This window comes from Antechinus flavipes, chromosome 6 (genome assembly GCF_016432865.1).
Source record: "Antechinus flavipes isolate AdamAnt ecotype Samford, QLD, Australia chromosome 6, AdamAnt_v2, whole genome shotgun sequence".
NCBI lineage: Eukaryota > Metazoa > Chordata > Mammalia > Dasyuromorphia > Dasyuridae > Antechinus > Antechinus flavipes.
Genome location: NC_067403.1, coordinates 151158107 through 151170584, shown reverse-complemented (window position 1 = coordinate 151170584; position 12478 = coordinate 151158107). Strand labels below are relative to the sequence as shown.

Sequence of the window (12478 nt, the reverse complement as noted above, 5' to 3'; positions counted from 1 at the left end):
CTACTTCATTTGTATAAAGACAATTGAGGTCGTGAGTTTCATTACTGGCTCTGTTCTTGAATTTTGTCTCCTGGAAATTTTTAATTGGGTATTTGTCTTCTTTCATTTTCATTTTAAAATCTTTTTTTGAATGAAATTTACAAAACTCTAGGTGAATATATTTTTACCAGACTATTATATGCCTTGACCAGAATCCTATCATTGTCCGATTTTCTTCTCTCCAAAATGCTTTTCTTGAAATGTGGCAGTCAGAGGGGCAGATAAGTAGCATGTTGAATAGAGTCCCAGCCCTGGAGTCAGGAGGACCTGAATTCAAATGTGACCTCAGACAGTACTGTGTGACCTTGGGCAAGTAACTTAACCCTGATTGCTTTACTTTAAAAGCAACAACAACAAACAAACAAACTGTAGCAGACAGAACAGACCAACAATTCAGATGCAGGCTAGGGAAGCGTCCAGAGAGATGTTGATCTTCCTAGAATTGCACAGTGAGTCTTTTTTTTAATGCACTTGATGATATGAATTTTCTGGACAACCACATCACACTACTGAAATGATAAAATGATGGGGAAAGTGCTTTGTAAACTGTGGCATGCTACTGTATAAATCATTATTGCTTTTTGGAAAGTAAGCTAAGCTTCTTCATGGTGGCTAAGGAAATATTCCATTCTTTAGTACTCTCCTATAGCCAGGATCTAAAATACATTAGAAAAAAGGTTAGAATTATCATAAATTTCAAAGCTCTACCTCTTTTGCTCTCTTTTTAAAGTCTCACAGAAAGCTTTAGTCTATGTGCTCTACATGGGTGCGGTAGCAGAAAGATGACTTGATTCTTAATCTGTTAGCTTGGAAAAATGGATAATCTTAGGTGTGGTGAGGTATTTACAAGTGTGGGCAAGACACATAAAAGGTTTTGTTGCTTGTGAGATTTTTAAAAATTTGCCAAGTCATTCTAAGATAATGAATTCAAGTACCAGCTACTTCTCTAATCACTGAAGACATTTTGAGATACTTTATTAAATTTTTTTTTTTAAAGTATGGTATTTTCCCCAATTAGCAAGAATCAGTAAATTTTCTTTCCATCTCCACTTCCTCCTACTATCCTCCAAAATTGTTAAGAATGAAGGATAAACAAAATTCTTCTTACAAATATATATGATCACATTTTGTTGCTCCTTTGCTAGTACTCTCAAGGAAGTCAGACTAACTCTCCAGTAAGCGACAGTGGTTAGTATATATTTGTTCTGTTAGAAAGGCCCCCAAACAAATTTCTGTATTGACTATGTAATTTTTTTAAAGCTATATTTACAACATACCAAAGTTTGGAACCTACAGTTATATGTCTATTGCATAGACTGCTTTTTGGTTTAATAATTTGCTTTTAATTGAACTTAAGAAACAAAATCTTTTGCAAAATCCACTCGACAATCAATCATAGCTGATATTTATTTAGGGCTTGTAGGTTTGCAAATTGCTTTACGTGCATTGTCTTGGTATATGCTCAAAACAGCCCTAGAAGGTAGATTCTACAAGTATTATTATCCTCATTTTACGGATGAGAAGACTGATGTTCAGAGAGGTTAGTGACCCATAGTCACACAAATAAATAAAGAACAGACATGGCCTTCTGATTCCAAGCTCAGCTTTCTGTCATTTAAATGACATCATATAATTTTATTTTATAATCATAAACATTATTTTCAGATAATGACATGAAAAAAAGCAGCAAAGGAGAAAAGATGTAAAGAAACCATATATCTCGTTTTAAAGAGAGAATATAGTATTATTTTACTAAATTGAAATTAAAAGTTTGTTCTCTAAGTAGTTTCTTAATTGATCTGTTTTATAAATAATGTACTAGAAAATTGTTTAAAATTTTTCCCATGTTCTATAAAAACAAATTCTTCCATATCACTGATCTGAAGGAAAATACTTGCAGGTAAAATGTTATTTCAAGAAATATCATCATTAGGAGGCAGCTGGGTGGTCAAATAGATGGAGCATTGGCCCTGGAGTCAAGAGAAATTAGTTCAAATTCAGACTCAGACACTTATCAATTGTATGGCTTTGGGCAAATAACTTAACCCCATTGCCTCAAAAGAAAAAAGAAAATAGGTTTATGTAGATCTGGACCTAATCTTTATTCTGTTAGGAATCTCCTTTCTCCAAGGCAGAAGCGCAGTCTTCAAGTTTTGCTTGAGAGCATTGAAAGCTGAAGTGATTTGCTCATTGTTATTCAGTTAGTATAGGTTCTATCACTGGCTGGACTGAAACCCCCAAATTCCTATCTACTATGGGTTTACTATGCTATACTGCTTCTCATGATTTAACCTATCCAGTTTCAAGTCCTTGTAGATAATAATCCCACCTTACCTTTCTCTAGGCTCTTCATGTTCTACAAAAGATTTTCACATTATGTTATTTGAAATTCATAATATTCAATTCAGTAGAGTAGATATTCTTTTACCTATTTTAGAGGTAAAGAATATGAAGCTCAGATTAGTAAATCACTTGTCCAATGTCACAGTGCTAGAGGAATATGAACTAGAGAGCCCAGATTTGTGAAGCACTTAGTACAATTCCTGGTTCATAGTAGGCATTCAATAAATATTTATTCCTCCCCCCCAAAAAAACTCTCCTAGCATATTCCACATCCTTATATGTGTGTGTGTGTGTGTGTGTGTGTGTGTATATATATATATATATATATATGTGTGTGTGTGTGTGTGTGTGTGTGTGTGTACATATATGTATGAGGGATGTGGAAAACCCTTACCCAAAATGACTACTTAGAGATCATTCAGTAGAAGGCAGAAAAGTTGTTTATTGAAAACGTCCGGAGGATGAGCCGTCCTGTCTCGGGATAAGAAAGAGAAAGCTTGTAGTAGGAGGACTAAAGAAGTAATAAAGAAACATAGCTTTTATAACAAGAAATTACATCACAAGTAAGAGAGCAACTGAGAAGGGGAGGGGGAGGCATCTAATTGGTTGTTGCTGTTTGGAGAGATTGGAATGGAAGGTTTCTGTTTCCCCCAAAATCTCCAGATTTCTAGGAAACAGAAAGCCAAGCCTTCAGACTCAATCAAACAGACAGTAGTCCAGCTTATAGACTAAATATCGATAAATGTCAAATACCAATAAATGTCATCAGCTCAGGTTAAGTAAATATGTTTCTAACTGGTCAAGATTCAAGTAAATATGAGCCTGCACATATTATACAGGTCATAGGGAAAACACAGACATAATGAAAATAAAATACAGAAAAAGAATTCATACATTCCTGAAAGTTCTTCACCTCTATTCCATACAATTGTATATGTAATGTTTTTAAATTTTGCATTTTATTTTGAACTTAAACATCTTAACAGGACATTTATACACACACACATACACACACATATATATTAGAATGAAACAAAATGATACATGAAAGCATGAATTTCTATTTAATACCATTTGTTTTAGTTTTTAAAAATATATAATAAATTCCACACATGATTTTCAAAGCTGTTCTGCTGGGGCTTTCTTCTGTACTTCCTTCTGGTCTACTTCCTTCCCTTTATACCTCTCTCTCTCTCTCTCTCTTTCTCCATACATATATATGCCTATGTATAATTATCTACAAAGAAAAATGTGACACAAGATGTTTGCATTTTTACCTATAAATGTGATATTACATTTTTAAAATGGTGAACCTGGTTGTGTTTAGTGAATTCCTGTGTAGTGATTGACCATGAACCAATTTCTGCAGACTGTTCCACTGAGGTAGTAGTAATGACTAGCTTCAAAGTGATAAAGATCATAGAGGATTATAGATAGACCTGGATCTTAAAGGAACCTCAGAGGCCATCTAACCTGGTCCTCTCATATTACAGATGAGGAAACTGAAGCCCAGGAAGATAAAATATTTGCACAAATTGGAATTTGGGGGAGAAGAGCCAGTCTTTAGGAATAAAGGAAAACCCTAGTAGTATAAGTAAAACTAACCTGAGGAACAAAGTATTGAATCAAAAAGAGAAAGTAAATAAAAAACCAAAGCAAAAAATAATAAATTGCATTCTTACAAGGGGAGTTTGTGTTAACATATGGTTTGTCAGATAGTCATTTTTCTAGATTTTCCGAGTGGAGCTGGAGAAGTGAGAAATCCATCAGAGTGAACTATAACTCTTCCTGTGAGTGTCTGCAACACAAGGATTAGCAAATGACAATGAATTATTTGGAAAACACAATATTGACCTTGACTCTACTTCCTACACCTCATTCCTGAGGGAGAAGCAGAATTACATGTTTCTTAGCCCGGTGGACTGTTTAGGAGTTTACCTTTTTTTCCACTAGATGGTGACAAAATGCTATCTATATAGATGGTCCAATGTAGCTGCTTGTCATAGCTGGGCAGAGTATAATTGATGCTTTTGGGGACCAAAAGAAATGTATGTATGTATGTATGTGTCCTAAGAAAGATAAAAGCATAGAAGGCTGCAACTGGAGCATAATTCAATTCAGAAGATCATTCATTATTGAGCATCTATTATGGAACCATTTAAATCATCTATGAGCTCCTAAAAATGGGATATGGATTTGAAGTTCTCATTAACTCTGGGGATCCTTATTCCAATTCCTATTCTCGCTAATGAGTAAGATCACTGAGCAAAGCTACATCTTCTCAGAATTCTAGGGGTATTATTGAGGGATTGGGGCAATTTTTTAATGAAAACTCAAGGCCCAATTCTAGTGTATCTTCCTCAGTATTAATTACAAAGGATTAGTTCTCCATTTTTATTTAACCAAATAGCATCAGTTAGCTGTTATAAAGAGATATTTGATGAAAATATATAGGAAGGATAAAAATACAAATAATTCCCCCCAACACCTGGGCTATATACTATTCCTATATTACTTTTGTTTCTGAGAATAGTTGACTCAATGTGAAGGCATTCGCTCCACCAAGTCACTTCCAAGTAAGAGACAGCTGTTGTTTGATTCATTATTGCTTCTTCTTGGCTGATTTTAATCCATTTCTATAGAAGTCAAGGACTTTGCTCAGGACCTTGTCCTTCACTGGGTTTGGCTTCCTCAAAATCAGGCATGTACTCTGATTCCCAGGTATCTGGTAGCTCACTCTGATGATCTATCAAAGACTATATGGTCATAACCTTTTCTGATATTCTTTTATTAAAAAGTAGGAATGAACAAAGGCAAAAACAGATACCAGTGTTCATGGGTTTTGGTAGCTAGTCTGAGGAGATAAAGACAGGAGCTCTTGCTCATACTCCAGAGTTTTACAACATTCTTCATGTCCATAGCCAAAGGCATCCAGGAAGACAAGAAGGTCAAATTGTTTGGTTAGGATCTTTCAGGAGCATTTTCAACTTAATCAGTCAAAACACTATTTTTTAAATGATAACAGAAAATAAATAAAACAAGTACATAATGATTTGGGGAACAGGACCATTGCATTACCTGCATTGTATCTTTGCAAAAGCCCAACCTTTTCAACAAGAGCTTAGATCAATAAACCTTATTGTGCATGTTTAAAATGACTAGATTCATTGGTCAGCTCTTTTAGTAAAAAAAAAAAAATAATAATAGACATTGATATAGACTTTGACCATTTCCTAAGAAAGTTTTAACCAACAAGTCAAAAACCACAACAGATACTAAAAGAGGATATATTTAGCCTACACACCTTTGCCATAAAGAGAACAGTAGCAGCCATGGGCAATATCAGCTGAGAGGATAGACTTGTTGCTAGAAAAATGGTGAAAGACTATGAATCACATCATCTCATAAGACAATAAGAAGGAATTAGAGGAAAAGATAGTCTACAGAAAGTTTGACCTGAAATACAACTAAGTGAAATCATCTTGAGGGCATTTAAATATAAACCTGGAAGAATTAAAAAGCAACATCAAAGAGGGAGTTATTGATCCAGTTGGCTTATTATCCTGTACAACCCTGGAGGGCAAATAAACAAGTTACTGAAACAATCTGTTTACAGGAAGAAATAATTTGATGATGTTATTTTGTGCTAGTCATTAAGGAAACTGAAAGGACATAGGGAATTTCCAGCAATATACTGGCTTATTTAGGCTCTTTATGACTCTCTTCTGAGTCTGTTCTTAAGAAAGCTTTCAGAGGAATCTCTGAAGATTGATTCTTTGCCTTTTCTCTTGTGCCTCTTGTAGACTGTAGCAAATGAGGGAAGGGATTTCTCTTTATGTTCCCCTCAGTAATTTCATTTTACAGCAGAAACACCTGAACATAGGAAACTTATATTTGAATACAGACTGTGAAGAAATTCAAGGATAATATTATTTCCTGGACTCTGAAATCCTGCAAAGATGGGAGATTTTGAATTCCCCAGACAGAGTGATTCTTTCTGGATTCTGACTTCCTAGCAGAAAACAGAGATGTTTAGAATAACATGAATAATTTGCAAGATTAATAGTTCAAGAATACTAGGAACTGGGGGCAGCTAGCTGGTGCAGTGAATAGAGTATCAGGCCCACAGTCAGGAACACCTGAGTTCAAATCCAGCCTCAGACACTTACCAGTTGTGTGACCCTGTTCAAGTCACTTACTTCTGTTTACTTCAGTTTCCTTATCTATCAAATGAACTGGAGAATGAAATGTTCAATCACTCCAGTATCTTTGCCAACAAAATCCAAAATGGGGACACTGGATCTTCTTTTTTTTAATTTTTATTTTCAAAACATTTGTGTAGATAATTTTCAACATTCACTTTTGCAAAACCTTGTGTTCCAAAATTTTTTCCTTCCTTTTCCCCACCCTCTCCCCTAGACAGCAAGTAAACATGTGCAATTTTTTTATACATTTCCACATTTATCATGCTGCACAAGAAAAATCAGATCAAAAAGGGAAAAAATGAGAAAGAAAACAAAAAGCAAGCAAACAACAACAAAAAGTGAAAATACCCTGTTGAGATCCACACTCAGTCCCTATAGTTCTCTCTCTGGGTGCAAAAGGCTCTCTTCATCACAAGGTCATTGGAATTGGATTGAATCAGCTCATTCTTGAAGAGAGCCACATATATCAGAATTGATCATCATATAATCTTGTTGTGTACAATAGCCTCGTGGTTCTACTCACTTCACTCAGTATCAGTTAATGTAAATCTCTCTAGGCCTCTCTGAAATCATCCTGCTGATCATTTCTTATAGCACAATAATATTCCTTAACATTCATATGCCATAGCTTATTAAGCTTCTCTTCAACTGACTATCCTTTGTTCTTCTAATAATGTCCTTTATGTCTAAATCATGAACCCATTTCAACCTTATTTTGGTATAGGGTTTTAGGTATGGGTCAATGCTTAGTTTCTGCCATACTAATTTCCAATTTTCCCAGCAATTTTTGTCAAATAGTAAGTTCTTATCCCAAAAGCTGAGGTCTTTGGGTTTAACAAATACTAGATTATACTCATTGACTATTGTGACTTTTGAACCTAACCTATTCCCCCGATCGAATATTCTGTTTCTTAGCCAGTACTAAATGGTTTTGATGACCACTGCTTTATGATATAGTTTTAGGTCAGACACAATAAGACTACATTCATTACATTTTTTTCATTAAATCCCTTGAAATTCTTGATCTCTTGTTCTTCCAGATGAACTTTGTTATTTTTTTCTGACTCTGTAACTAATTTCTTAACAGTTTAGTTGGTATGGCCCTGAATAAGTAGATTAATTTATGTAGAATTGTCATTTTTATTAAGTTAGCTCAGCCTATCCATGAGCACTTGATATTCTTCCAATTGATTAGATATGATTTTATTTGTAGGGAAAATGTTTTATAATTATGTTCATATAGTTTCTGACTTTGTCTTGGCAGATAGAATCCCAAATATTTTATATTATCTGCAGTAATTTTAAATGGAATTTCTCCTTATTTCTTCTTACCTACTCTAAGTCCCTTTAATTTCTTTTTCTTCTCTTATTGCTAAAGCTAATATTTCTAATTCAATATTGAATAGTAATGGTGATAGTAGGCAGCTTTGTTTTATCTTATTGGAAATGGTTCTAATTTATCCCCATTACATATGATAATTGATGATAGTTTCAAAAACATGCTACTGATTAATTTAAGGAAAACTTCATTTATTCTTATATTCTCTAGTGTTTTTAATTGGAATGGGTATTGGATTTTGTCAAATGCTTTTTTCTGCATCTATTGAAATAATCATATGATTTCTATTAATTTGGTTATTGTTATAGTCAGTTATGCTAATAGTTTTCCTAATATTGTGCCAGCTCTGCATTCCTGTTATAAATCCTACTTGTTCATGGTGATAACATGGTGATCCTGGTGATAATTTACTATAATCTCTTTGCTAATATTTTATTTAAGATTTTCTGCATCAACATTCATTAGGGAAATTGCTCTATAATTTTCTTTCTCTGTTTTGACCCTACCTAATTCAAGTATCAACACCACATCTGTGTCATAAAAGGAATTTGGTAGGACTCCTTCTTTTCCTATTTTTCCAAATAGTTTGCATAGTATTGGAATTAATTGTTCTTTAAATGTTTGGTAGAATTCACTTGTAAATCTATTTGACTCTGGAGATTTTTTCTTAGGTTATTGATTAATAGCTTAATTTTTTTTTTCAAAATGATACTATTTAAGTAATTTATTTTCTCCTTTGTTAATCTGGATAATCTATTTTTTTATAAGTATTCATCCATGTCACTTAGTTTATCAGATTTATTGGCATACAGTTGTGCAAAATAGCTTCCAAAAATTGCTCTAATTTCCTCTTCATTGGTGGAAAATTCATCCTTTTCATTTTTGATACTAGCAATTTCCCCTAAGAACCGTTTTGGCTGCATTCCATAAATATTGGTATGTTGTCCCATTATTGTCATTCTCTTGAATGAAATTATTGATTGTTTCTATGATTTATTATTTCACCCACACATTCTTTAAGATTAGATTATTTAGTTTCCATTTAATTTTTGGCCTGTTTTTCTCTAACCCTTTATTACATATAATTTTTATTGCATATTTTATTTTTTATTTTATCTGAAAAGGATGAATTTATTATTTCTGCCTTTCTACATTTGATTTTGAGATTTTTATGCCCTTAATACATGGTCAATTTTTGTCTAGGTTCCATGTATTGTTGAGCAAAAAGTATGTTCCTTTCTGTCCCCATTTGGTTTTCTCCAAAGTTTATCATACCTAACTTTTCTAAAATTGCATTTATCTCTTTAACTTCTTTCTTAATTGTTTTGTGGTTTGATTTATGTAGCTCTGATAGGGTGAGATTGAGATCCCCCCCCAGTATAGTTTTGCTGTCTATTTTTTCTTGGAATCTGGATACTATACCACCTTGTTGCATACATGTTTACTATTGGTATTACTTCATAATCTATGGTACTCCTTAGCAAAATGTAGCTTCCTTCCTTATCTCTTTTAATTAGATCTATTTTTGCTTTTCCTTGATCTGAGATCAGGATTGCTATCCCTGCTTTTTTTTTTTTTTTTGACTTCAGCTGAAGCATAATAGATTCTGCTCCAGCCTTTTACCCTTACTCTGTAAATATCACTCTGCTTTAAATGTGTTTCTTGTAAACAACACATTGTAGGATCCTGGCTTTTAATCCAATCTGCTATCTATTTATGCTTTATGGGAGAGTTCATCCCATTCACATTCATAGTTAAAATTACTAACTTTGTATTTCCCATCATCTTATTTTCCCCAAGTTATATATTTCTCTTTCTTTGCTCCCTTTCCCTCCTCACCAGTGTTTTGCTTCTGACCACTATCTCTATCAATCAACCTTCCCCTTTTACAGCTCTTCCTCCCTTCCTTATGCCTTTCCCTTTCCACTTCTGTTCTCTCTTCTATTATCCTTCTCCTTTTCTTTCCCCTTTTCCCTCCTACTTCCTTATAGGGTGAGACAGGTTTCTGTATCAAACAAAATATGTCTGATATTCTCTTTTTAGCCAAATCTAGTGACATTAAAGTTCCAAAAATATTCATCCCCTTTCCTTCTTTCCCTCAACTGTAATATGTCTTTTTTGCTTCTTCCTGCAATGTAATTTACCCCATTTTATCTCCCTTTTCCTCTTCTTCCAGTACAATCCCTTTTCCATCTCTAATTTCTTTTTTATATTATCACAATAAAGTCAAATTATAGCTACACCCTCTAAATATACCCTTAACAGATACAGTTCTTGAGAATTAAACATATCATCTTCCCATATGGAGATGTAAACATTTTAACCTTAATTTTTTTTAACCTTTTTTATGCTTCTCTTGAATCATGTATTTAAAGATCAAATTTTCTGTTCAGCTCCGGTCTTTTCATCAAAAATAAGTGAAAATTCCCTATTTAATTGAATGTCCATTTTTCCCTAAAAGACAATGCTTTATTTTCCTAGGGAATTGATTCTTGACTGAAATCCAAGCTCCTTTGCCTTCTGGATCTTTGGTCCTTTAAAGTGGAAGCTGCTAGATTCTGGGTAATTCTGACTGTGGCTCTTCAATATTTGAATTGTTTCTTTCTGGCTGCTTGCAGTACTTTCTCCTTGAGCTGATAATTCTGGAGTTTTCATTTGGAGATCTCTTTCAGGAGGTGATCAGTAGATTCTTTCAATGACTATTTTACCCTTTTCTAGGATATCAGGGAAGTCTTCCTTGATGAAAGATGTTATCTAAGTTCCTTTTTTCATTATGATTTTCAGGTAGTCCAATAATTCCTAGATTGTCTCTCTTGGATCTATTTTCCAGGTCAGTTGTTTCTTTGATGAGTATTTTACATTTTCTTCTATTTTTCCCCATGTTGGGGGGTTTGTTTCTTGATGTTTCACTTCCATTTGTTCAATTCTAATTTTTAGTGAATTATTTTCTTCAGTTATCTTTTTTATCTCCTTTTGCATTTGGCCAATTGAACTTTTAAATGAGTTGTTTTGTTCAATGGATTTTTTTTTCCATTTCGCCAATTCTATTTTAATTTAAATTCTATAATTTAATATAATTTTTTAAATTATATTTTAATTCTATTTGTTCTCTGTTTCCATTTCACCAACTCTGTTTTTCAAGGAATTGTTTTCTTTTTCCATTTCACTAAATCTATTTTTTAAGAAGTGATTTTCTTCTTCTTCTTTTTTTTTTTTAATTAAAGCTTTTTATTTACAAAGCATATGCATGGGTAATTTTTCCAACATTGACCTTTGCAAACTCTTTTGTTCCAAATTTTCCCCTCCTTCCTTCCACCCTCTCCCTTAGCTGGCAGGTAGTCCAATAGATATTAAATATGTTGAAATACTTATTAGATCCAATATATGTATACATATTTATACAGTTATCTTGTTGCACAAGAAAAATCAGATCAAAAAAGGAAGAAAAACTGAAAAAGAAAACAAAATGCAAGCAAATAACAACAGAGAAAGTGAGAACGCTGTATTGTGTTCCACACTTGTTCCCACGGTTGTCTCTCTGGGTGTAGATGGCTCTCTTCATCACTGAACAATTGGAATTGGTTTGAATCATCTCACTGTTGAAGAGAGCTATATCCATCAGAAATGATCATTGTATAGTCTTGTTGTTGCCTTGTGTAATGATCTCCTGGTTCTGCTCATTTCACTTTACATCAGTTCATGCAGGTCTCTCTAGGACCCTTGGAGCACAGATTAGTGTTTCTGGTACATAATAAATCTGACCTTGTCATTTAATAGAGGAAAAAAACCAAGACCCAAAAGGAATTAAGTTACCTGCCCAAGGCCACAAATATAATAAAGGTGATAAGTGAATTGACATTCACTTAAATCCAGCACCCTTTCCTCTCAAACTTTCAAATTCTGCTGGGGGATTTTAAGAGCCACATAGTATGAAAAAAGAGTCTGATCCTTCTCTTTAAAGGCTAACTTCTCCCAAACTGATCCCAGCTCCATGCTAGTGACCAGTGTTAGGGGTTTTAGTCTGAGATTGTATTGTCAGCTTCTTGGTTTAGCTATAATCTGTTTTCTTAATTTACTTCATTAAGCTTGCTTTTGTTATCTCTGTTAAGAGAATAAACAGATAAGCTTATCACTGACCTTTGGCATTTATAGGTAATAGCCCATTTTTATATTATTTGTAGAATAGTATTTCATGATGAAAGACATTATGATGGCAAGGAAAGCTTTTGGTTTGATTGTTTTTTTTCTTTGCTTCAGGATTTACTTGTCAAAAACCCACCCATGGATCCCAAAGCCTGATGTATTTATGCATGTGGGATAATTACTTTGAAGTTATTTTAAGGGGATGAGTCTAGTTGATCATTGGCCATTGTAGGTTGTATCTCCTCTTCTCATAGTTGATGTTTAGATTCAGAGAATCTTAGATTGGTAAGGAACATCAGATGTAATTTAGTCCAACTACTCTCCAGATCATAACTTCTATCCAGGCTTTTTTAACAACCTCCAGTGACAGGCAGTTTACAATGTCATTTCCCCTCCTTTTCTCCTTCCT

At 33.7% G+C, this 12478-nt stretch overlaps 1 protein-coding gene across 1 annotated transcript in view; it reads right to left on the bottom strand.

Moving 5' to 3' along the window:
- C6H4orf17 (chromosome 6 C4orf17 homolog) overlaps nt 1-11694 on the bottom strand; it is a 62796-nt gene extending 51102 nt beyond the window's left edge. The window contains exon 1 of the mRNA XM_051963985.1: nt 11411-11694. The gene's annotated coding sequence lies outside the window, so the exon portion shown is untranslated. The remainder of the gene's footprint in view (nt 1-11410) is intronic.
- Nucleotides 11695-12478: the final 784 nt, after the last annotated feature.